The sequence below is a fragment of the Sinocyclocheilus grahami genome, unplaced genomic scaffold (assembly GCF_001515645.1).
Source record: "Sinocyclocheilus grahami isolate Dianchi unplaced genomic scaffold, SAMN03320097.WGS_v1.1 scaffold510.1, whole genome shotgun sequence".
Classification (NCBI taxonomy): Eukaryota; Metazoa; Chordata; class Actinopteri; order Cypriniformes; family Cyprinidae; genus Sinocyclocheilus; species Sinocyclocheilus grahami.
The window spans coordinates 284,159-309,326 of NW_015505689.1; the positions used below are offsets into that span (position 1 = coordinate 284,159).

The 25,168-nt window shown below is 37.8% G+C and overlaps 1 pseudogene; it reads left to right on the forward strand.

Moving 5' to 3' along the window:
- The first annotated feature begins 1,096 nt into the window (after positions 1 to 1,096).
- On the forward strand, positions 1,097 to 25,053 carry LOC107554684 (probable phospholipid-transporting ATPase VB; annotated as a pseudogene).
- Positions 25,054 to 25,168: the final 115 nt, after the last annotated feature.

Sequence of the window (25,168 nt, forward strand, 5' to 3'; positions counted from 1 at the left end):
ACTGCACACTTATTTTTTCATCCAACATAATGAGGTGCACCCTGGGATACTTTTGAAACTGAAATAATTCACACGAACACAGGATTTTCTTTTTTTTTGGGGGGGGGGGGGGGTTTTTCTTTTTTTTTTCTTTTTATTTTAGTTATGCCGATCATGTTACTTATTGCTTTGAGACCATGCCTGCCAAGATAAGGGTTACAGTTTCCAACCAACTGGTCATACTTTAAAAAACACAATCAATCCCTTTACCACTCAAAATGTGATACTAAATGGACTCTACCTATGCGAACATAGGTTTAATTTGTTGTTCTCACAGTGCCTCTAATGGCCTGCCTTTTTTTTTGGGGGGGGGGGGGTGCTTTTCCTTTACTTTCTGCTTCAATTCATCAATTAAATAATTAATTAATAAAGGTGATTGTTTTCAAAAGAAATGCATAGCTTTTTTGTACCAATCAGTACAAAAAAAGTCTGTCACTAGGGCTATCAAAAGGTATTAAAATGTACAAATTTAGGTTCTAATATATACCTTTTTGGCACTAATTCACCCTTTAGGGGTAAAAAAAAAAAAAGTGTACCTTTTGAAAAGGCCTTGTCACAGCTTTTGTATCTTTTTTTTTTTTCTGAGAGTGTAATCAAGAAATTTCCAGCCTTCAGAACAAAATGTTTTGTTTTCCCCCCCTATTTTTTAATAACAAAGTGTTTTAATGAAAGCATATTCAGTCAAGTGTGCCCAGGCTTTTGACTGCTAGCTTGAGCGTTGTTTCTGCTCCGAGCTTTGATTAATGTAATTGGGTCAGTGTGGTGCGTTTGTGTTTTTGAATCTTTGGTTCTTTGGCATGCAGTGCTCTGACAGCACACCTTCACCTCAGACAGGTGTTTGTTCCCACAGAGAGAGCGGTCAGAAGAGTTTAACAGGTGTAGATTCAACCCACTTCTTCTCTCTCTTTCTTTTTCTCTGTACTTCTTTTTTAGCCTCACTCGTACAGGTGATGTGAGAGGCGTGCAGGGCAGCTTCTTATAAATTTCGGTTTCTTAGAGGACCCTTAGGATTTCTATTAAAGCTCATGCAGGGGAGGTTTGTTTTAGCTGGGACGTCATGACCTGGACAAACCCTCTGACCCTTCTTAGGCACCGAGGCGCAGACAGACCCGTCAGGACAGTGGTCTCCAACTTACCCTTCGAAGATCTGAAGAAACGTGAGCAGCCGAGTATGAGGGCAACGCCATCAAAACCAACAAACACAGGCTGTGGTCTTTCATCCCCATGAGCTTATTCGAGCAGTTCCACCGTATGGCCAACATTTACTTCGTGGGCCTGGCCTTCTTGAATTTCGTCACGGTGGTGAACGTGCTCCAGCCGGAGGTGGCTCTCATTCCCATTTGTGTCATCCTGGCACTGACCGCTGTTAAAGATGGTTGCGAGGACTTCCGGAGATATCAGACTGACCAACAGCTCAACAACACACCCTGCTTCATATTCAGCAGGTAAACAGATCACAACTGTAAACCTACAATAAATTAATAATATGTAACCAAGGACCACAAAACCAGTCATAAGGGTCAATTTTTCGAAATTGAGATTTATATATCATCTGAAAGCTGAATAATAAGCTTTCCATTGATGTATGGTTTGTTAGGATAGGACAATATTTGGCCGAGATACAACTATTTGAAAATCTGGAATCTGAGGCTGCAAAAAGAAAATCTAAATATTGCGAAAATCGCCTTTAAAGTTGTTCAAATGAAGTTCTTAGCAATGCATATTACTAATCAAAAATTAAGTTTTGATATATTTATGGTAGGAAATTTAGAAAATATCTTCAAGGAACATGATCTTTACTTAATATCCTAATGATTTTTGGCATAAATGAAAAATGGATAATTTTGACCCATACAATGTATTGTTGGCTATTGCTACAAATATACCCCAGCGTCTTAACACTGCTTTTGTGCTCCAGGGTCACATATAAAATATATTGTCAATTTAACATGTTGGTTTAGTGCAGTGGTTCTCATCCTTCTTGACTCAAAGGCCCTCTGCAGGGTTGCCATGTCTGCGTAATATGTTTGGGGGGGGGGGGGTGCTTTTCCTTTACTTTCTGCTTCAATTCATCAATTAAATAATTAATTAATAAAGGTGATTGTTTTCAAAAGAAATGCATAGCTTTTTTGTACCAATCAGTACAAAAAAAGTCTGTCACTAGGGCTATCAAAAGGTATTAAAATGTACAAATTTAGGTTCTAATATATACCTTTTTGGTACTAATTCACCCTTTAGGGGTAAAAAAAAAAAAAGTGTACCTTTTGAAAAGGCCTTGTCACAGCTTTTGTATCTTTTTTTTTTTTCTGAGAGTGTAATCAAGAAATTTCCAGCCTTCAGAACAAAATGTTTTGTTTTCCCCCCCTATTTTTTAATAACAAAGTGTTTTAATGAAAGCATATTCAGTCAAGTGTGCCCAGGCTTTTGACTGCTAGCTTGAGCGTTGTTTCTGCTCCGAGCTTTGATTAATGTAATTGGGTCAGTGTGGTGCGTTTGTGTTTTTGAATCTTTGGTTCTTTGGCATGCAGTGCTCTGACAGCACACCTTCACCTCAGACAGGTGTTTGTTCCCACAGAGAGAGCGGTCAGAAGAGTTTAACAGGTGTAGATTCAACCCACTTCTTCTCTCTCTTTCTTTTTCTCTGTACTTCTTTTTTAGCCTCACTCGTACAGGTGATGTGAGAGGCGTGCAGGGCAGCTTCTTATAAATTTCGGTTTCTTAGAGGACCCTTAGGATTTCTATTAAAGCTCATGCAGGGGAGGTTTGTTTTAGCTGGGACGTCATGACCTGGACAAACCCTCTGACCCTTCTTAGGCACCGAGGCGCAGACAGACCCGTCAGGACAGTGGTCTCCAACTTACCCTTCGAAGATCTGAAGAAACGTGAGCAGCCGAGTATGAGGGCAACGCCATCAAAACCAACAAACACAGGCTGTGGTCTTTCATCCCCATGAGCTTATTCGAGCAGTTCCACCGTATGGCCAACATTTACTTCGTGGGCCTGGCCTTCTTGAATTTCGTCACGGTGGTGAACGTGCTCCAGCCGGAGGTGGCTCTCATTCCCATTTGTGTCATCCTGGCACTGACCGCTGTTAAAGATGGTTGCGAGGACTTCCGGAGATATCAGACTGACCAACAGCTCAACAACACACCCTGCTTCATATTCAGCAGGTAAACAGATCACAACTGTAAACCTACAATAAATTAATAATATGTAACCAAGGACCACAAAACCAGTCATAAGGGTCAATTTTTCGAAATTGAGATTTATATATCATCTGAAAGCTGAATAATAAGCTTTCCATTGATGTATGGTTTGTTAGGATAGGACAATATTTGGCCGAGATACAACTATTTGAAAATCTGGAATCTGAGGCTGCAAAAAGAAAATCTAAATATTGCGAAAATCGCCTTTAAAGTTGTTCAAATGAAGTTCTTAGCAATGCATATTACTAATCAAAAATTAAGTTTTGATATATTTATGGTAGGAAATTTAGAAAATATCTTCAAGGAACATGATCTTTACTTAATATCCTAATGATTTTTGGCATAAATGAAAAATGGATAATTTTGACCCATACAATGTATTGTTGGCTATTGCTACAAATATACCCCAGCGTCTTAACACTGCTTTTGTGCTCCAGGGACACATATAAAATATATTGTCAATTTAACATGTTGGTTTAGTGCAGTGGTTCTCATCCTTCTTGACTCAAAGGCCCTCTGCAGGGTTGCCAGGTCTGCGTAATAAAACCCTCCCAATCACGTTCCGGGGAAAATTGGCTATCAAAAACGTGTTCTGTGGGGGCTTCGCTTCTTTTTCACTTAATTATATTAAATCAGCTTGTTTTCAAACCTTTTTTTTAATGTGGTTAATTAATTTAATGTTTCCGTTAAGAAGATAGCTTCAGATGCTCACGTGGAAAACTGGAAAATAAATAACAACTAGAACTATTTTCATTGAGTTATTCCAGAAGTTATGTTCTGTATTGTACTGCACGTTCTTCAATTAAATCAATTATTATTCAGGGAAGATAAAGAAATACCGTTTACATCTTAATTTAGTCTTTTTTAGAATTTTAATTTAGATTTTATATAAATATAAATAACTAGAAAAAATTATAATGGTTTAGTGTTTATGATTACGATAATAAGTTACATAATTTTATAACCAATACCAGCGATATCGAACAGCATAACAGACAGGTTTTGTACGGCTAAAATCATCAGATCAACCATCAACCATTGGATCAATTCTGAATCACTGAAAAACAGCAGTTTTATGCTTTGAATTGAAATAACAAAAATATGGCATATGCTAAATGCTAAGGCACTAAAAATTAATGCTAAATGCTAATAAACAAGGTTTGTTTGCACAACGCATTCATAAAATCTCATCCAAAAATAAGAGAATAGAACATTGGATGCATTTTAAAAAGTTGACAATCGTTTCACTATCATCTTTATCACTATATCATATCATAGAAAAATGTGTCTGTCTGGGATGTATTTACATAGGCTAAAATAACAATTATTAAATGCTGTAGTGTAGATCAATGAAGCAGCCCATAAATCCTGTATCTGTCTGTACTGGACGCCTCTATTAAGTGTATTATGCTGGAAAATGTGTGCAGGTTTTAATATAAGGTATATCAAATAAATAAAATTGCTGGTGCTTATACAGTGACTAAGTCAAATGTCTCTTGCTCTCTGCACTCGTTCTTGCCTCTCTACATCCCTCGCTCTCTCCTCCATCGCTTTCTATGAGCTCCGTCGTGGCTCAGGCTCGCTTGAATTTGTGTTTCACTTCATCTGTGTTTCGAAACCCCATGGGAATTTTTGACCTAGAAATAAAATTTGTGTGGGAGATTTTTTTTCCTTCTTTTTGAAGAGCTGCACAATGTCTTGCATCCGACGCATTGAGTGCATTTTGACGAGATCCTCATCGTTGTGTTGCATCAGTGGGGAAGACAGAGAAGGCATCGTTTAGATCTATTTTAAAATGACGGAATAGCTGGTGGGAAAAAACGAGTAATTCACCACACTTGAGTGGTGGAAGGACTGAGAGACTAGGGGTTAGAGAGAGAGAGAGAGAGAGAGATTTCGCAGCAGTCTCAGGTACACCCTGAGATATATTTTTACTTCCAAAAGAGATTCCAAATCCATCACTTATTGCCATGGTTACTTAGTCTCTTTCATTTTATTTTGAGCTAAGCTGCTGCTCCATTTTGTGATTCCCGGAGTGTTTCCATACGGCGAGCCCAGGTGGCACAGGAGCGGGACAGACTCGGGTCAGTCCGAAACTCAAGCCTGCTGCTGTCCTGACATGCCTATCGTGCCCAGAGGGGCTGTTAGAAAAGCTGCCTCTTTTGCCATTTCTATTATTCACAGTGTGTGTTTGCTGTTGTTTTAAGCACGTCTCAGTTTTGGACAGCTGGGTTATATTTATTCAGACGTGACAGGCATAATGTCAACATGAAATGTGAATGAATGCATTTAATTATTGACCTTATTTATTAGCTTTCTTTATACTTGTTTCTGGTCTTGTTGTATATGAATGCATGTTATTCCAAAGAAAATACATGCTTTGTTTTTATAATCTTTTATTAAAATGTAATGCCTTGTGGAGTGGCATTAATAGTGGATGGACTGGAGCGCTTTGTGGCTTAAAAATAAATTGTGATCATACAGATGCAGGTAAATTCTTAAAAATAAAGGTTTGTTATTGACTTTGATGAAGAACCCTTAACATGGCATCTTTCCATTGCAGAACCAGTTCTTTCTAAAAGGTTCTTCAGATTATTAAAATGTTCTTCACCCTAAATAGAAATGTTTCTTTTAAGAACTGACCACTGAAAGTTGTTTGTTTGTTTGTTTATTTAGAACCCAAAATGGTTCTTATATGGCATCGCTGACTTGAACAAAACCAGTTTATTTAGATATTACAATTTTTAGGTTACCACTTCAATGCATATTTCTGGAATATATTTATTTTGCGTGCACTAAAGGAGTAGTTCCAAAATTTAAAAAAAATCACTCACCTTTGAGAAATCCATGAAGATGAGTTTGTTTCTTCATCAGATTTGGAGAAATGTAGCATTGCATCACTTGCTCACCAATGGATGCTCTGCAGTGAATGGGTGCCGTCAGAATGAGAGCTGATAAAAACATCACAATAATCCACAAGCAATCCACACCACTCCAGTCCATCAGTTAAGATTTTGAGAAGCCAGCAGCTGTGTGTTTGCAAGGAACAAATCCATCATTGGGGCATTTTAACTTTAAACCATCTCTTCTGGCTTCTGGACTCTCATTCTGACGGCACCCATTCACTGCAGAGGATCCAATGGTGAGCAAGCGATGGAATGCTACATTTCTCCAAATATGACGACGAAACAAACTCATCTACATCTTGGATTTCTCAAGGGTGAGTAAATTTTCAGCAATTTTTTTTTTTAAAGGAACTTTTCCTTTGGTGCACACAAAATACTTGTCAAGAAATGTGCCCTGAAATGGTAACCTAAAAATGGTCATATCTAAATAAGCTGTTCTGTTCACATCAAAAACATTATCTAACATCAGTAAATCAACCTAAATGCATAATTTATACTAAACAAAACTAGTATGGTTTAAATTAAGAATAAGTAGCTCAACAACTAAGTATACTACTTTTTACAGTGTGAGTGGAGGAATGAAGATTTTGGATGTTCTTACAGTAAGTGATGTTGTGGAAGATATTACTGTTTGTAGAATCCTGAAATGTCAGTTGCTTTGAGATGGTAGTCAATGCTTTTCGAGGCAGGGAGCATGATGCTGTCCTCCAACGTCCTCTGCTGATCTGTGGAGTTGCCATTCCACAGTGTGATTGAAAAAGTTAATACGCTTTCTATCGCTGCTCTATAGAACTGAAGCCGTTCGTTCTTTGATACGGCAAAACTTTTTGAGCTGTCATAGGAAGAAGAGCCTTTGGTGAGCTTTTTTGATGATGTAAGTTCTTTCGTTTCAGCTCAAGGTTGTTAGCGCAGCACCGTTCAGTTAGAAAGGAGACAATTCCTCATTCCTGCAACTCTGTCTGTGATCAGATCAACCAGTGTAGCGTTTAGATGGCATGATTGTGTTAATGCTGTATGAGGGTACAGGAACTCTTGGATAGCAGTTTCTTCCAGCTGTTGAACATTGTGTCGTTTGGAATTATTAACCTTATTTTTCAATGTGGAAGTAAGCTATTTCATCTGAACGTGCAAAATATTTAATTAATTAGCCATTATAGATAGTGATGGGTGCTTTCGAAGTACTGCTTTATAGTTTTTGAAGCTACTAAACATTTGCAATACTTTTGTTTTAAACCAGAGTTCATATTATTTGAATGAACAAATGATTAAAAGAATATTATACAGATGCTTCATATTTAAGGGTATTTGATGATTCGATTACTTTTAATAGATTCAACTTTTTTGAAAACATTTGTGGTTTGGAAAAATGTGTGCAACATTTAAGTTTTAATTGCATTTACCCCAGTTTGATCAGCAGGTTTTAACAACGTGTTTTCGAACACTTCAAATGCCTTTGCAAAGCAATTGGTTCATGAATCTCAGTTTCTCCCATTATTATAGGTAGACTGTAACTAGAACAATAACTGCAGTGCATTGTAAAAGTTTTTGTACTACAAACAAGTCTTTATGAGTGATTCACGGAATCTTTCATTTAAACGAAGCGTTCAAAAACTGATACATATGAGTGAGTCATTGAATGATTTACTTAACCAGTTTGCTGATGTTATTTAACCGATTTGTTCATAAACTGTGATTCGTATGACAGAGTCATTGAATGATTTACTTAACCAGTTTGCTGATGCATTCAGGATCAAAACACCACTACTGTGTGTTGCTCACAGCAACAGTTGATTCTGCTATGGCTTCATTTCAAAGCATTTTCTTTTGCCAGGCAAAAACAAAGTGATAATATAGTGTCTAAAACGTATGCAGTTCAATATAAACTATACTTGTATATTGAACTGTTGTACAAAAGCAATATAATTTGGGCAATCATGTGATGTTCCTTAAATACGCCACGTTTCGTGAGTAATATGTGTTTAGTCTAACAAGAGAATATTCATGAGAATAAATGTACAGGCAACATCTGTTGTGCTTATGCCCGATGACGCACGACAAGCAGTAGCGATGCTTTTATTCAGTTTCTTTGTAAGGCCTGTTTTCTCTTTATGACATTGCTTTATCATGCTGGATTTTCATACCAGTAAATAAACAATTCAATTTCAAATGGTTCCCAGCAGTCAGACAATCCCTCATTCCACTGGCTCCACAAGGGGACCTTCTGTCTGAAAGCAACAAAATCATTACGCTAATCTAATACTTCACACGGTTTTACGCTGTACAGTGTTGCTAATGCTTGTAATGTGCACGTTTCCTCCCATACTGTACTTGAACGAACTGTGGTGCTTTCCTCCAGCGGTTATGATTGATTAGTTCCTATTCTACCCCAGTGGGAGAGAGTTTAATAATATTGTTCACACACATAGTCGAACCCCCTTTCATTAAAACAGCTCAGGGCAGATAAAGTGATGCTTATTCCATCTTGGCTGTTTAATTCACTCCTGCTGAGAATTTTTACGGCTGTGCAATATTCAAGAAAATAAGTAGCTAGTCCTCATGTTCATTTAGTATACAGGATTTCTACACTTTCTGAAGAGTTGTGCTCACTCATGCAATACACACTGCCAGGATGCTAAGGTGTTCTGGGTGGTTGCTTGGATGTTGCTAGGTACTGTAGTTGCTGTCTAGATATGAGATTAATTATTTAATGAAGTGTAATACTAAGAGTTGTGGTTTGTTCAAACCCCTCATACTATGAGTGCACTACCTCATGCACCTAGTTTTTTTTTTTTTGAGGGGTCAATAATGACAATTCTAGCACGTTTTCCTAAGACTGAGAGTTGTGATGTTATTTTGTGGTATGCATTGTGAATGGAAATCCTATATATAAAATACATTTTTATAATTGATTAAGCCAAGCAAGATCGCCCTGCGTTTTCATTTCCGGAATTTATTTTTTAATAACACTACTTGTGTTTTATGGGGGGGAAAAACCCTAATAAAAATAACTATTATTGTTTATTAAAAAAACTGTACTAATAACTGCAGTGTCTTCAGACACAAATAATTTTTAATTATAAGAAAAACAAAATCTAATAAAAAAGCTGATAGACAGTATAATAGATATCTCTTTGGTTGTGTTGCTGACAAATGATCATTTTGTAAAATGTTGTTTTATAGTGATTTTATTTTTGTAAAATCACTTAAAAACTTGGTTCCGCACAAATCACAAAATGATATTGTGAGACAATGGAAAATTTCCCCAAAATGTGACATCCTTATGGGGGACTATTAAAGAAATAGTTTACCAAAAAATTTAAATGTATTCATCCTCAGGCCACCCACGTGTGGATGAGTTTGTTTCTTCATCAGATTTGGAGAAATGTAGCATTACATCACATGTTCCCCAATGGATGCTCTGCAGTGAATGGGTGCCGTCAGAATGAGAGTCCAAACAGCTGATAAAAACATCACAATAATCCACACCACTCCAGTCTATCAGTTAACATCTGGAGAAGACAAAAGTTTGTAATAAACAAATCAATCAAGACATTTTTAACTTCAAATTGTAGCGAAATACCATTGTGTAAATACCAGTACTCTATCTGTAATTTTGCTTTCTCCAGTTAAAAAGTTGCCTCGTCTGAATCAGGAGAGAAATATGTCCAAAATTGAAGGAAGTGTTTTTATGCATTATTTTGTCCAGAAGTGATGGTTAAAAGTTAAAAACGTCTTAATAATAAAGATTTGTTTCTTACAAACATGCAGCTTTTGGCTCCACAAGACATTAACTGATGGACTGGAGTGCTGTGATTACTTGTGGATTATTGTGATGTTTTTATCAGCTGTTTGGACTCTCATTCTGACGGCACCCATTCACTGCAGAGCATCCATTGCTGAGACACTGATGCAATGCTACATTTCTCCAAATCTGATTAAGAAACAAACTCATCTACATCTTGGATGCCCTGAGAGTGAGTACAGTTAAATTTTGGGGTGAACTATTCTGTACTTATCAAATGTAAAAATATCTTCTGTTTTTTGGAAGTTGCATAAAAAGATCTCAGAGGGCATGACGCCTCTGGCAACAATAATAGTGATGCATGCTTTAGCAAACACCCCTAATAAAAGGCAGGTTTTGGCTTGCAGTCTGTAATCAGACTCCTGGACATATGCATGCGAGGAGAGGGGCAGTTGGTGTGGAGGAGGGATGCAGGAAGAATTGTCATGAGTATGGCAGGTAGTTATTTATAGATCCCTCTCCTTGTGGTAGAACATGCTGCCCCCAAACTTTCATTAAGAAATACATCTGCCGCAAACAATGGCAAACTTTAACAGATAGTTGCCAGGTTGGATGACTCAGATTAGCATGCACAAGCTTTGACATTTGACATTGCATGCATTTGTATCACAAAAATGTGAGTAGGATGCAGTGTAACTAATGCCTTCTTTCCTGTTGAGTCACACCGACCTTTTGCAAATGGTTAAGCTTCAGTACATGCATGCACCTTTCCCACATACTGTATGATTTGTCATGCTTCTCCTAGAGCAAACATGTCCTAACTGTAACCTGTCATGTGAACTCAGAGGTCTATCCCCTGCCATTTAACTGAAAGGAATGCAGATATATTGGTGGATTAGATTGAAAAAGCATGCTTTGAGATGCTCACGAAAGCATTTGGATGCACCTACTTGTTCATAGTTAACATGCACTGTGAATACAAACCAGAAACACTTGAATTTAAAACATAGATCTCAGACAGTGGCAGTGATCGGATGAGGACTTACAGTTAGAGAGCAGAACTGGTGATTATGAATGATTATGGTGAATTGTTATTGTAAATTGCATGCTGTGAATGATTCACGTTAAAAGACGCTGTGTGGATGCAACGAAAATGTGCAATGTAATGGATTACTTTACTAACTACAATTTGTGTCATGTAATTTGGAATCGGTAGCGGACTATAACTTGTAAGTAATCTACCCTGCACTGCAAGTAATCTGCTGTCTACAATTCATGTATTCATAATCATACTGATGGCATCTAAGGGTGTCTGTGCATTTATATGTAATAGAGAGACACCGAGAGCCCACAATGCATGAGAAGAGCTGCGTGTGAGGTATTAGTTCTGGTCTTCTCGCAGCAAGCAGATGTGTTTTGGGGAGAGGAGATGGAAGGATGTCCGTGTGGGGGATTTTGTGAGAGTGCTCTCTAACCAGATCATGCACACATCCGACCCTAATGGAGTGTGTCACATAGAAACAGCCAATCTGGACGGAGAGATCAACCTCAGACAGAGGAAGGTGGTGCCAGGCTTTTCTGCTCTGGTAAGAGCGCTGCCTATCACAAAATATATGCATTAAAGTCTAAATCACAGCTACACTGGACACACTGGACACTGGACACATCAGGACATGAATGTCTTTGATAAAGTATTAAATCAAGTTAAATATATACCATTATAATATAATATTCATAGAACTACAACTATACACTGTAAAAATTTTTTTTAAAAAGTACGGTAAAAAACCGGCAGCTGTGGCACCATTTTAGGTTTTATGGTTTTAACTTAAATTTAAAGTTAAATACCGTAATTTCATTAAATGAAAGTATGTTAATTTACCAACCTATTGAAGTACTGAAATCTGTTTTGTAGCTTTGTAATACACTGATAACCACCAAATGCAGGAGGTGATGAGAAAGTCACATGATGAACCAAAGCCCATCACAAGCAGCTTTTAAATAATAACATATAATATAGAAGGTGTGCGTCATTCACACAAACACTAAACACCATCACGGTAACACACATGAAACTGAAATAATGCAATAAACATGAATTTAACAACAAATTTTCTTCTGAGAGGTGCAATCTGTCCATTGCAATAGAAAGTCATGGTAAATATTTCAGCGGCTGATGCATGAGCATTTTCATCAGCCATGTTGAATTTATGTTGTTAAAAATAATAAACGCGACATTTAAAGAGGACAGTCATCTAAAATAATGGGTCAAAAGTCATGGATGTAGCATCTACCTAAATAGTTACAAATGGGTTTTAGTAGTGGACACCAGCATCAGCGGATTAAAGGAACAGTTCACCAAAAAATTTAAATCTGCTGAAAATGTATCAGATGCTCTGCAGTGAATGGGTGCCGTCAGAATGAGAGTCCAAACAGCTGATAAAAACATCACAATAATCCACAAGTAATCCACACCACTCCAGTCCATCAGTTAACATCTGGAGAAGACAAAAGCTTTGTGTTTCTAAAAAAACAAATCCATCATAAGACATTTTTAAAGCGATAGTTTGCCCAAAAATCAAAATTCTGTCATCATATCATCCTCGTCTCGTTCTAAACCTGTATGTGTTTTTTCTTCTGTAGAAAGATATTTTAAAGAATGTGGAACTAAACAGTTGATGGTAGCCATTGACATAATACATATTTGCCTTACATAGTGTGGCAAAAAAAATACTGTGGAAGTCAATGGCTACCGTCAACTCTTTGGTCACCAACATTCTTCAAAATATCATCTATTGTGTTCAACAGACTAAAGAAACTTGTACAGGTTTGGAACAGCTTTATGGGGATTAAATAATGACACAATTTTCATTTTTGGGCGAACTAGTCCTTTAACTTCAAACTGTTGCTAAAATGTGAGTTCATAATCTATAATAACGCTTCCTCCAGTTAAAAAAAATTGTCTGGTCTGAATCAGGAGAGAAATCTGCACAGATCAAGCACCGTTTACAAGCCAAAACAGCTCTAAACAAATATGTTGGTGCATTTTTATTTGAGAGACAGCAGGAGATGGACTGAAGCGAAATAAAAACGCCTTGATGATGGATTTGTTTCTTACAAACACGCAGCTATTCATTTCACAAGATGTCGATTGATTATTGTGATGTTTTTATCAGCTCTCATTCTGACGGCACCCATTCACTGCAGAGCATCCATTGGTGAACAAGTGATGCAATGCTACATTTCTCCAAATCTGATGAAGAAACAAACTCATCTACATCTTGGATGGCCCGAGGGTGAGTCAATTTTCAGCCAATTTTTAATTTTTTGGGGGGAGAACTATTCCTTTAAATCTCTGTCGCAAAGTTTACCCACACGTCCACATATGAAGTAGGCTGGACAACAGATTTGGCCCCTTTTTTTGTCCCGTTGCAGCCATATTAACTGGGTTATCATGCTTCGAGATGATTCTGATGTTCCCAAGCATTATAAAGCTCTTATCCTGCTCCTCCATTCAAAGATGGGCCCGTTCCTCACGTGGCACAGAGAGGTAATTAGTCTGGGTGGCTAAGGAAGATGCTGTGTTTGATGTCACAGGGAGAGGCCTGATAAGAGGAGAACGGGCTTCGGCATCGATAGTCTTCTGCTGCGTGGCTGCACGGTGAGAAATACTGATGATGCAGCTGGAATAGAGGTGTACACCCGTATATTTCATCACCACATTTGACACTCCACAGTACTGTGTGCTCACATGGGATGCACTAAAATACACTACATATACTTACATATAATACTTATACTACATTACATGCATGTCATTATTTTGTGGAGATGCACAGCATTTAAACATAATTAATGTTATACATAATAAATGTTATACTCGAGGCACTTTTCAAAATGCACAACTTTGTACCTTATTGTTCCAAACCTGCAAGAGTTTCTTTCTTCTGTTGAACACAAAAGAAGATATCTTGAAGAATGCTGGCGACCAGACAGTTGACGGTAGCCATTGACTTCCATAGTATGGGAAAAAAATACTATGGAAGTCAATGGCTACCGTCAGTTGTTTGCTCACCAACATTCTTCAAAATATCTTTTTTTGTTTTCGGAAGAAAGAAACTCTTGCAGGTTTGGAAAACCTTGAGAGTGAGCAAATGATGACATAATTTTCATTTTTGGATGAGCTATCACTTTAAAAGTACATACAGTATTATTATCTAACATGTAGATATTAGTACCTAAATGGTTTGTTTTGAAAGTGCACTGACACAGTGACAGCTTCTGTACCTTTTTTCTGAGTGTACTATAGCAATATCCCTTAAAAAGTACTGTACTAGCATACCATGGTATATTTTGATATAAGCCATTGTGCTAGACGATTATGTGTTAAAATGACTTGTAAATGTCCTAAAAATGTTCCTAAAAACCTTAATAATAAAGTAAAGTTCTATGGTTTTATTCAGCAAGGATGCATTAAGTTGATCTAAAAGTGACAGAAAGGACATTTATAAACATTTGAACTTGCTATTTCTCAAAAAATCCTGAAAAAATTGATCAGTTTCCACAAAAAATTTATATGATAATAATATAATTACAGTTTACAATATATTAAAATAGAAAACAGTTTGTCTGAATTGTAATGGTATTTCACCATATTACTGTTCTTATTTTATTTGATATTAAATAGCTAACATAAGTTTAATCAATCAATCAATCAATGCAGCCTTGGTGAGCACTTCTTTCAAAAACAAAAACTTCTGAATTTTATTTGACTTTCTTAATTTCTTTCTCATTCTTCATCTGCAAGCAGTTTTGTTTTTATAACTCACAATGTACATTTTCATTCATCATCCCTGATCCTCATTTGTAATGATAGAGCCTAATATACTGTGACTGTGACATCTAATAGTGTAATAAGACCATGCTATACTGTACCGCCAGACTCTGTTTTAAGTCTTTAACATCCCATTTCCACCGGAAGCGACACAACAAACTAGAACGCTCTCCCATTATATTCAATGAAGCTGTCTATAACGCGATCTAGGTGCATTATATCGCACACAGATGGCAGTTGAAGTTTTCTGTAGCCCACTGTTTCTCTCTTGATAAATTATACACATGGCATGGCTTATAAATGACCGTTGCTATTTTACAAATGTTCTTGTTTTTACGCCATGATTTATTCATTGCAGGACACGAGACCAAATCCATGTTAAACAACAGCGGGCCCAGGTACAAACGCAGCAAGATCTAAAGGAAGATGAATACGGATGTGCTGTTCTGCGTGATTCTTCTATTTTTCATGTGTCTCATCAGAGCCCTGGGTACAGTACGGGGAACAAGCCCCTCGATAATTCAAGACGCACTACACGCTGAGCACAAAGTGCATTACTTTAACATACAAGCTCTGATTCTGGAATAGTGGTGTATGCAGCTACATTTCATCACCACATTTGTGAGCCTGGAGCACAAAAGCAGTCATAAGTCGCTGGGGTATATTTGTAGCAATAGCCTACAATACATTGTATGAGTCAAAATTATAAAAAAAAAAATGTATGCCAAAAATCATTAGGATGTTAAGTAAAGATCATGTTCCATGAAGATATTTTGTAAATGACTTACTGTAAATATATCAAAACTTAATTTTTGATTAGTAATATGCATTGATAAGAACTTCATTTGGACAACTTTAAAGATGATTTTCTCAATATTTAGATTTTTTTGCACGCTCAGATTCCAGATTTTCAAATAGTTGTATCTCGACCAAATATTGTCCTATCCTAACAAACCATACATCAATGGAAAGCTTATTTATTCAGAAAAATTGACCCTTATGACACTCCACAGTAGTGCATATATTACATTACATGCATGTCATTATTTTGTGGAGCTGCACATTATTTAAACATAATTATTGTTTTTATCAAAGTAATTAATCATTTGTAACATTGCAGTACACCTTTGTACCTATCCCTGAAGGGTACATATTAATACCTTAAAGGGACAGTTCACCCCCAAAAAAAGAAAATTCTGTCATCATTTGCTCACCCTCAAGTTGTTCCAAACCTGCAAGAGTTTATTTCTTCTGTTGAACACAAAAGAAGATATTTTGAAGAATGCTGGCAACCGGACAGTTGACGGTAGCCATTGACTTCCATAGTATGGAAAAAAAATATATTATGGAAGTCAATGGCTACCGTCAGTTGTTTGCTCACCAACATTCTTCAAAATATCTTCTTTTGTGTTGAACGGAAGAAAGACATTTGGGTGAGCAAATGATAACAGAATTTTCATTTTTGGGTGACCTTTCCCTTTAAAAGTACATATTAGTACCTAAATGGTTCATATTTGTATGTTTTGAAAGAGTACCGGCACAACTTTTCTACCTTTTTTCTGAGTGCACTATAATAATATCCATTAAAAAGTACTGTAGTACTAGCATACCATGGTACTTTGCTATAAGCCATTATGTTAAACGATTAGGTTATGCATTAAAATGACATGTTAATGTCCTAAAAATATCCTAAAAACCTTAATAATAAAGTAAAGTTCTATATTTTTATTCAGCAAGGATGCATTAGGTTGATCTAAAAGTGACAGAAAAGACATTTATAAACATTTGAACTTGCTATTTCTCAAAGAATCCTGAAAAAATGTATCCGTTTCCACAAAAAAATAATATGAAGTGGTTTCTGAATATGAAGTGAGCCCAGAATAGCTCGCTCACACGCCAGTCTCTTATGAAAGCAATGATTAATCTCGCTCTCTCTTTCTCTGTGCTTCGAGTTCAATGACGCTTTATTGGAATATCTATATTGAAATACAGTACTGTCAAAAGCAGCGTCATTAATGAATGTAAATGTCTCTTTCTCACAGGCCATGCGATCTGGTTGGAAACTTTTACCAGCATGCCCTCATACATCGTCCCTGACAGTAATGGCAATTACACTCCTTCAGTCCTAGTGGGATTTTACATGTTCTTCACCATGATCATCTTACTACAGGTACACAATCTGTCACTCGCAAGGCTTATGTTAAGCACGTTTAAGTGAAAGTAATGGCCACGTTTCACCGAAAGAGTAAGATGACATAAATGTATCATAGTGTACAATGTAACTACTTTTAAACTTCATTTCTCCATTCAGCCTAAAGGGATAGTTCACTCAAAAATGAAACTTTTCCATCAGTTTCTCACTTCTAACTTTACTGTGGAAGTCAATGGGTGCCAACAACTGTTTGGCTACCCACGTTCTTACTAAAAATATGTGTTCAGCAGCAGTGTTGGGGAAAGTTACTTTTAAAAGTAATGCATTACAATATTGCGTTACTTCCTTAAAAAGTAACGAATTACGTTACTTAGTTACTTTTTATTGAAAGTAATGGGTTACGTTACTTTTGCGTTACTTTTTAAATCTGGGCTGGGCTTGCTTGTTTGCTTTTAATATAAAAAGTTATATTTTTGGCAAATTTAAAAGCCCTTTCACACCAAAAGCCTCAGGCTGAAGGAAATATAAATTCACGTCTGTACAGTAGAACGCAAAAGAAGAAAGTTCAACACTTCAGCAATAAAAAAGAAGAAGAAATGTTAGTTTATCTTGAGTAATTTTGCTTAGTAGTACGGTTGAATTGGATCATCAAAGGTCAGCAGCAAATGGGTTAATAAAATGGGATTAAATACATAAAGGATATTTGTATTATTTAACATATTTAATTATTGCAGCTTTGCGTCATATTCTGAGTTGCTTTTAACTGTTTTTATTAATTTTGAGGAAAACTAAATGTGATTTTTTTTTTTTTGATGAATTAAAGCATGTTCACATTTATTCTAGAACTAAAGTACTAAATTTTGGGGTGAAATATCCCTATACATATAGATTTTTGGCCTGTCCCACCATTTTGACTGCATAAAAATGACAAAAATCACATAATTTCAGAATTTTGATATTCACGTTACGAAATGTTTTTGTTGTTAGCACATGGTTTTTGCGCATTACAATTTTTTTGTTGTTAACACATTGTTTTTTGCGCATTACAATTTTTTTGTTGTTAACACATTGTTTTTTTGCGCATTACAATTTTTTTGTTGTTAGCACGTGGTTTTTGCGCATTACGAGATGTTTTTGTTGTTAGCACATGGTTTTTGTGCATTACAAATTTTTTTTTGATGTTAGCACATGGTTCCCTTTCATGGGAACTTCGAACTGCGTTCTCTAGGGGTCGCTATGGGGGAACACCTCGTCGTGACCCTTGTCTGAAGCATACATTGAAAAAAACCAACTCGTTGGCCGGCGACAGCCATGACATCACTACTGGTGCAACTATAGTATAAATATGCGCTGGGAGCTACACATCATTCTCTTCTTCGTCTTCATTGACTGTTCTTTTTGAAGCGTGCATTCCAAGGAAAAAGTAAGAGCTATCTCTTTCATTATGGCGAGCACTAGCAGAGCATTTAGAAGGTGTGTGCGTCCGTGTCATCGCTTTTTGACACCAGATGACACACACAATCTATGTGTTGTTTGTTTGGGCGAAGAGCACGCACGCGATGTCCTCGAGGGGGCAATCTGCGCGCATTGTGAGTTTTTTCCAATGAAAAAGCTCCGTTCTCGTTTGTCTCTCTTTTCGAGTAAAGAGGGGCAACCATCTGCTCCCCGCGGTTCAGGACCTGCTGCTGCTGAGGCACGGAGGAGAATGAGCTCGTGGGGATCTCAGGTGGACATGGCCGATGAGTTTAAAGAGGGACTTTCCCTCTCGCGCTCATCAGCAGCGGCCGAGAGACAGCCGCTGGAGGATGATGTTCTCTCTTTAACATCATCTGATCCAGGGGCCAGTGCTCTGTTGGGTTCAGCCCAGGAAGAGCAGGAAATGGATAAAGAGAGCGAAGAAGCTGAGGCTGAGCCTTCTCAATCCTCCTGCCCTGCGTATGATGAGCTTTTAAAGGTTATGGATCGCGCCACGGCGAGGCTTGACTTGCCGTGGAAGCGAACTAAGGAAGTGACATTGCGAGGTCGTCTCGAGGAACGTTATCTTTCTAGCCATAACCCTCCAGCTCAGGTGAGCCTTCCTTTCCTTCCTGATCTCCATACTGAGCTCGAGAAGGAATGGAAGAGGCCGTTTTCCTCACCACTCGCGCTCCTCCTCCGCCTGCGGGTAGGGGTAGGAAGTATCGTGGGTCAAAGGGAGGTAGGCAAGACCTGAGGGATGTGATCCAGACAAGGCGTCAGCGCTTTCGTCCGGATCAGAGAAATACTTAGGTATCCACTCGTTCCCTCAGGGGGTGTATCATCTACCCTTTTCTTCCCCTTCCCCTCTAACCAGCATTTCTCCACCTGACCGAGGTTAGGTGGAAGCTTCCTGCATAACAGTGGCTTCATAGTAACCACCTTACTGATGGTCCGGTCTAAAGGCTTCTCCGGACAGAGCTCCGACGCGGGAACCATTTTTGTTGTTAGCACATGGTTTTTGTGCATTACGATTTTTTGTTGTTGTTAGCACATGGTTTTTGTGCATTATGAATTTTTTTGTTGTTAGCACATGGTTTTTGTGCATTACGATTTTTTGTTGTTGTTAGCACATGGTTTTTGTGCATTACGATTTTTTGTTGTTGTTAGCACATGGTTTTTGTGCATTACAAATTTTTTGTTGTTGTTAGCACATGGTTTTTGTGCATTATGAATTTTTTTGTTGTTAGCACATGGTTTTTGTGCATTATGAATTTTTTTGTTGTTAGCACATGGTTTTTGTGCATTACACATTTTTTTTTGTTGTTAGCACACGGTTTTTGTGCATTACGAATTTTATTTTGTTGTTAGCACACGGTTTTTGCGCATTACGAAATATTTTTGTTGTTAGCACATGGTTTTTGTGCATTACAAATGTTTTGTTGTTGTTAGCACACGGTTTTTGTGCATTACGAATTTTATTTTGTTGTTAGCACACGGTTTTTGCGCATTACGAAATATTTTTGTTGTTAGCACATGGTTTTTGTGCATTACAATGTTTTTGTTGTTAGCACATGGTTTTTGCGCATTACGAGATATTTTTGTTGTTAGCACATGGTTTTTGCGCAGATTCAAATCATACATTTTTTTTTTTTAATGAAAAATAAAAATTACAAATTTCACTCATATGTAACATTGGACAATTTCTGCTGCATTGTGGAAAGACAAGTAAATAAATAATGTGATTTTTTTTAAATCCATTTTTAAAATAAATTGTATATAGTGACACTCAAGTTTCTATAAGAAACAATGATCAAACAAATATTTTTCTTTGATTTATAGAAATGCAGCCAATATATTTGTTCCTAGATAGCAGGCTCCAACTAAGTGACATCTTAATTTTGACATCTAAGTTTGCAACACTGACATAATTATTTATTTATTTATTTACTTTACATCTCACATACAGTATATAATTTTAAACTTGTATTTAGATGTCCAAAATTATATTAAAATAGCAAAAACAGCTAACCTCAAAATAAAATTGTATATATAATATTTAGTTTCGCCTTCTAAGGTGACCTTTCCTGAAGGTTAAGCACCTCTTTTCACGGCCCGTTTGTTGATCAAGAAAAAGCTTTATATTGGACCCCGTTCATGGAACGTGACGAAGACTGAGATTGCAGATGTTTATCTGGCTCCTAACACTAATATTTCCAGGACTTTCTCTCTAGGTGATGATCCCTGTTTCACTGTACGTGTCCATTGAGCTAGTGAAGATGGGGCAGATCTTCTTCATCACTCAGGGTGTGGAACTCTATGACGAGGAGCTGGACAGTCGGGTCCAGTGTCGTGCTTTGAACATCACTGAGGACTTGGGACAGATCCAGTATGTGTTCTCTGATAAGACAGGGACGCTCACAGAAAACAAGATGGTGTTTAGGCACTGCTCCATCATAGGGACTGAATACTGTCATGAGGAGAACGGTGCAGTTGGAAAGCTTATCTCAGTGCTGATTATTATTATATAAGCTTTTAAATATTTTACATTTGTTCTGCGATATTTATCTTTTCTATTTTTTTGATTTATTACTAATTAGTTTCCCTTTCAGACACAAACTTTATGGGGGGAGAGTATTAAAATAAATCACGCAACACGATTTACTAACGTTTGCGCTCGTCAAATTACTGGTATTTGCGCCATTATTTAACGCCCCCAAAAAAGCATGTCTTAAAGCAGGAGGTAATTTGCACTGCTCTTGGTTGATTACGCTGGTCATTATGGAAATGATTTGGCTACGTCTGTGTTCTTTAATGAGCGCATTGTTAGTAAATCACACGCAGAATTTTCCCCTCCCATCGGCGCATTTACGGCGCTCTAACGCTAATTTGCCCTGTTTAGTAAATCTGGCCCCAGACTTTTAATTTTTAAAAAGTTTTTCAAATAAATTAATTTTTTATTCATTTATTTATTTTTAAATAAATATTTTCTTTAGTTTGCTGTAAATTGGTATAATTAGCTTAAGGAATAATAAGGATGGCGTTCCTCAGCTGCTCGTCAGTGGAGCAAATGAAGAGGAGGAGGTCGCTGTCTACCAACATACAAAGCTTCCTCCATTCTTCCCTCTGGAAGAATTACAGGACATCCACACAGGGGACAAAAATCACGCCAACACTCAAGTCACAGCTGCCAGTCGGCGCAGATCAAAAGTGGCAGCAGGAGCCCAAAGTGACATGGTCTTCAGCAGTCCACTGGTGAGAACATAGATCAGAAGACGCTGATATCTGTGTGTTCGGGGTGAAGGTTGGGAATTCAGGATGATTTGTTTTGAAAGAAAAGTCTCTTTCAGGCTCACTGGAAAAATGTGACTCTACCTAAAAAACTCCAAAAAACGCACTTATGCATTCAATTCACTGCAGTTTCCAGCTGAAATGAACACTAGTGGCAGTAAAACACCAACACCTGTTCACACAAATTATGATTATCGATTACTTATTTTACACAGTTCCTTGCACGATACCTCAAAACACCTTTACCATAGTGCATTATTTGTAAACAATTACATTTTGATGTTTACATTACATACTGTAACCAGTGTATGTAAGGCTTGTGTAATTTAGTAAACTTGCTCGGTAGCGCACCTGATACAGCAGAGATTGAATTTCTGAACTGCTGTGATATTTGCATTGACCAATATAACAGATATTTTGAAGAATGTTAGTAACCAAACAGTTGACGGTAGCCATTGACTTCCATAGTAGGGGAAAACATAGTATGGAAGTCAATGGCTACCGTCAACCTTTTGGTTAATAACATTCTCCAAAATATCTTCTTTTGTGTTCAACAGAAGAAATTAATTCATACAGGTTTGGAAAAACTTGAGGGTGAGCAAAAGGTGACAGAAATATCATTTTTGGTTAAACTGTCCCTTTTAGACAAAACTGAACACACTTTTTAGTGTCAGACTTTTCACTTCCAAACTGCTGTGCTACAAGCAACAAAATATAATTTTGCAAAATTGTACCCACAGGCACTGGTCTGTTTAATTCATCTGCAACGGAGAAAGAAATTATATCGCTTACAGTGACTCCTGTGGTCGTGTCACCTAAAAAAAGCGATGCGAAATGTACCCAGAACAATGTATTTCAGGTTTGAGAAATGTAGGCAGAGTCACGTATTTTCAGTGAGCCTGGGTTGCAAGATTGACTGGATATTTTGAAAATAATTTTATTGCTCACTATTCTATTGTCTTGTTTTCCATTACAGATATCTAAACATTCTTAAATCAAGATGCATTTACTTGAGAAGCAAGATATTAAAGGGATAGTTCAACCAAAAATCTAAATTCTGTCATCATTTACATAATTTATATGTCGTTCCAAACCTGTATGAATTTCATTCTTCTGGTAAATGCAAAAGAAGATATTTTGAAGAATGTTGGTAACCAAACAGTTGACGGTAGCCACTGACTTCCATAATATTTGCTTCCATACTATTGAAGTCAATGGCTACCGCCAGCTCTTACCAACATTCCTCAAAATATCTTCGGATGTGTTTAACAGAATAAAGAAGGTACAGGTTTGGAAAAACATGAGTGTGAGTAAATGATGACAAGAGTTTTCATTTTTGGGTGAACTATCCCTTTAAATCTTGTTTTCTGAAAATTTTTGTTAGTTTTTGCTTAAAACAAGAAAAAATATCTGCCAATGGGGTAAGAAAAATAATCTTGCTTTCCCTTTGAGTTAAGTTTATTTTTCTTACCCTATTGGCAAATGTTTATTCTTGTTTTATGCAAAAACGTTTTCAGTTTTTTCAGAAAACAAGACTTAATATCTTGATTTTAGTAAGAAGTAAGAAAACCATTTTTTTTGCAGTGTAATTGCAATTCTGTAGATAAAAGAGAAGCACATTTTGCATTTTGCCACCCTCTCAGATGCCCAACCCATAAAATAATCAAATATTGTAAATGACAGCATATTAAATCTGAATATAGCCGAAATGTGTCATTTCTGACGTCTCGCCCCTGACCCATTCTCCTGCATGCTCACGGTCTGCCCCGCAGATGGCCGAGCAGTTTGGGTTCATTTATGAGCACAGTGATGCTGGCTCGGATCCGCTCGGTTTCGATCTGTTGACATATGGGGCCGCCGGGGTGCATTAAACATGGGCTACTGCTACTGTACAGATCGTCTCTCGCCCCGCTGCCTCTTCGCGTGACGTCGCGCCTTTTGTTGTCGTACGATGTTGTACGATTTTCCACCTATGGAAACAAACCGCATGGTCTTGTTGTGCATGATGTAACCGCAGCCGTACTTCCTCCAACAGGAAATGGTGGTGGTTCCAGACAGGAAGCTGATGCTGGAGGTGGAGCGCCAGGTGGCGAGCATCCAGACCGGGCCTTACCTGGACTTTTTTCTGGCTTTGGCCATCTGCAACACAGTGCTAGTTCCCTCTGCGACGGCCCAAAGACGGAGGGTGAGAGCAAACGCTGACCTTGCTGGAGCCGAGAGGGTTGAGAACGTGCTCAAAAACGTCCCTCATGCCAAAACAATAACAATAATAGGCCGCCATGTAAATTATGCCTCTTGCACACTGAGTACCTCATTGCCACGAGATATTTTACTACTGCCCCTGCATGACTAATTCTTCTTCAGCTCGTGCATCGCAGCCCGGTGGTATGTTTTATAATTACTACATTTTAATTCTCCAGCAAGCACTTACTTGGTGCATGCAATTTGATTTTTCATCCGTCGTCCCCCAAGTCCGCCCCACATGCGTCTGTAATGAGTCGAGTCTGAGAGAGAAGTTTAGTGAAGCTGAGGATCCTTCACTGCTGGTCAGCACTAATTTCCGAAATTGCACTCGAGGACCCCGAGCGAAGCACTTTGTCCTGGGTAGAAATTATATTTGGCCTCAGACCTGTAGCACTGAGACGTTCAAAGACATCAGGTCAACGTTAATTAAGTTGATTACCAATGGAGCATGGTTGTATCACCCTGGGTCCATCACAACTTAACAGTGTATGCAGATCCACAGCACCTGAAGAACTCCATTATTAGTGTGTTTTAGAGCGTTATGCAGGAACATGGGCTCCATTTCAATATTTGCAATATTTCAGGTTTATCATAATTAACCGAACACACACATACAGAAAATCTGATTTTACAAATTCATTTCAGAATTGGGTTTCAATTCATTGATTCATCATTTGAACAGACTGCCAACATTAAGACTTTTTTAAACAGATTTGATCATTCATTTTGGACATAAGTGAGCTCTGTGAGCTAAATTGACATGCAAATAAATGTATATTTTTCCAGGTCAAAGGGCGGCGTAACGCCTCGTACTCATACTTCATAAGATGCGGCAGTGGTTTAGAAAGGGTTCTCTGGGAAAACTGTTCACCTCCATGAAGTTCTTCTTCAAGAGAGGAGGACAGACACTCGCAGATCACTTCTCCACGTGTTTCACAGCTCAGAGGTCTGAGACGCCGCGGGGCATTTCTGGTGAACGCAAGCTTAAAAGCGGTCCGTCTGGGTCAGAGGAGGTGTGTTACGAGGCCCACAGTCCAGATGAGGCCGCTCTCATTCACCCTGCAAAGGCTTATGGGTTCACCGTGGTGGATGTGACTGTCGAGCTGCCCAGTGAAGCGCTGCTGAAGTTTGAGGTGAAAAGCATCATGTACTGTACACCAAAGGAGCTGACTCAGCCGTCATGAAGAGACTGGGGCATGTTGTCTCAGGTGAGCATCTAAACATGAACCAGCGCACACCATTCAGAGCACTGGGGTCGTTTATTTAATCAAAAATACAGGAATATTGTGAAATATTATT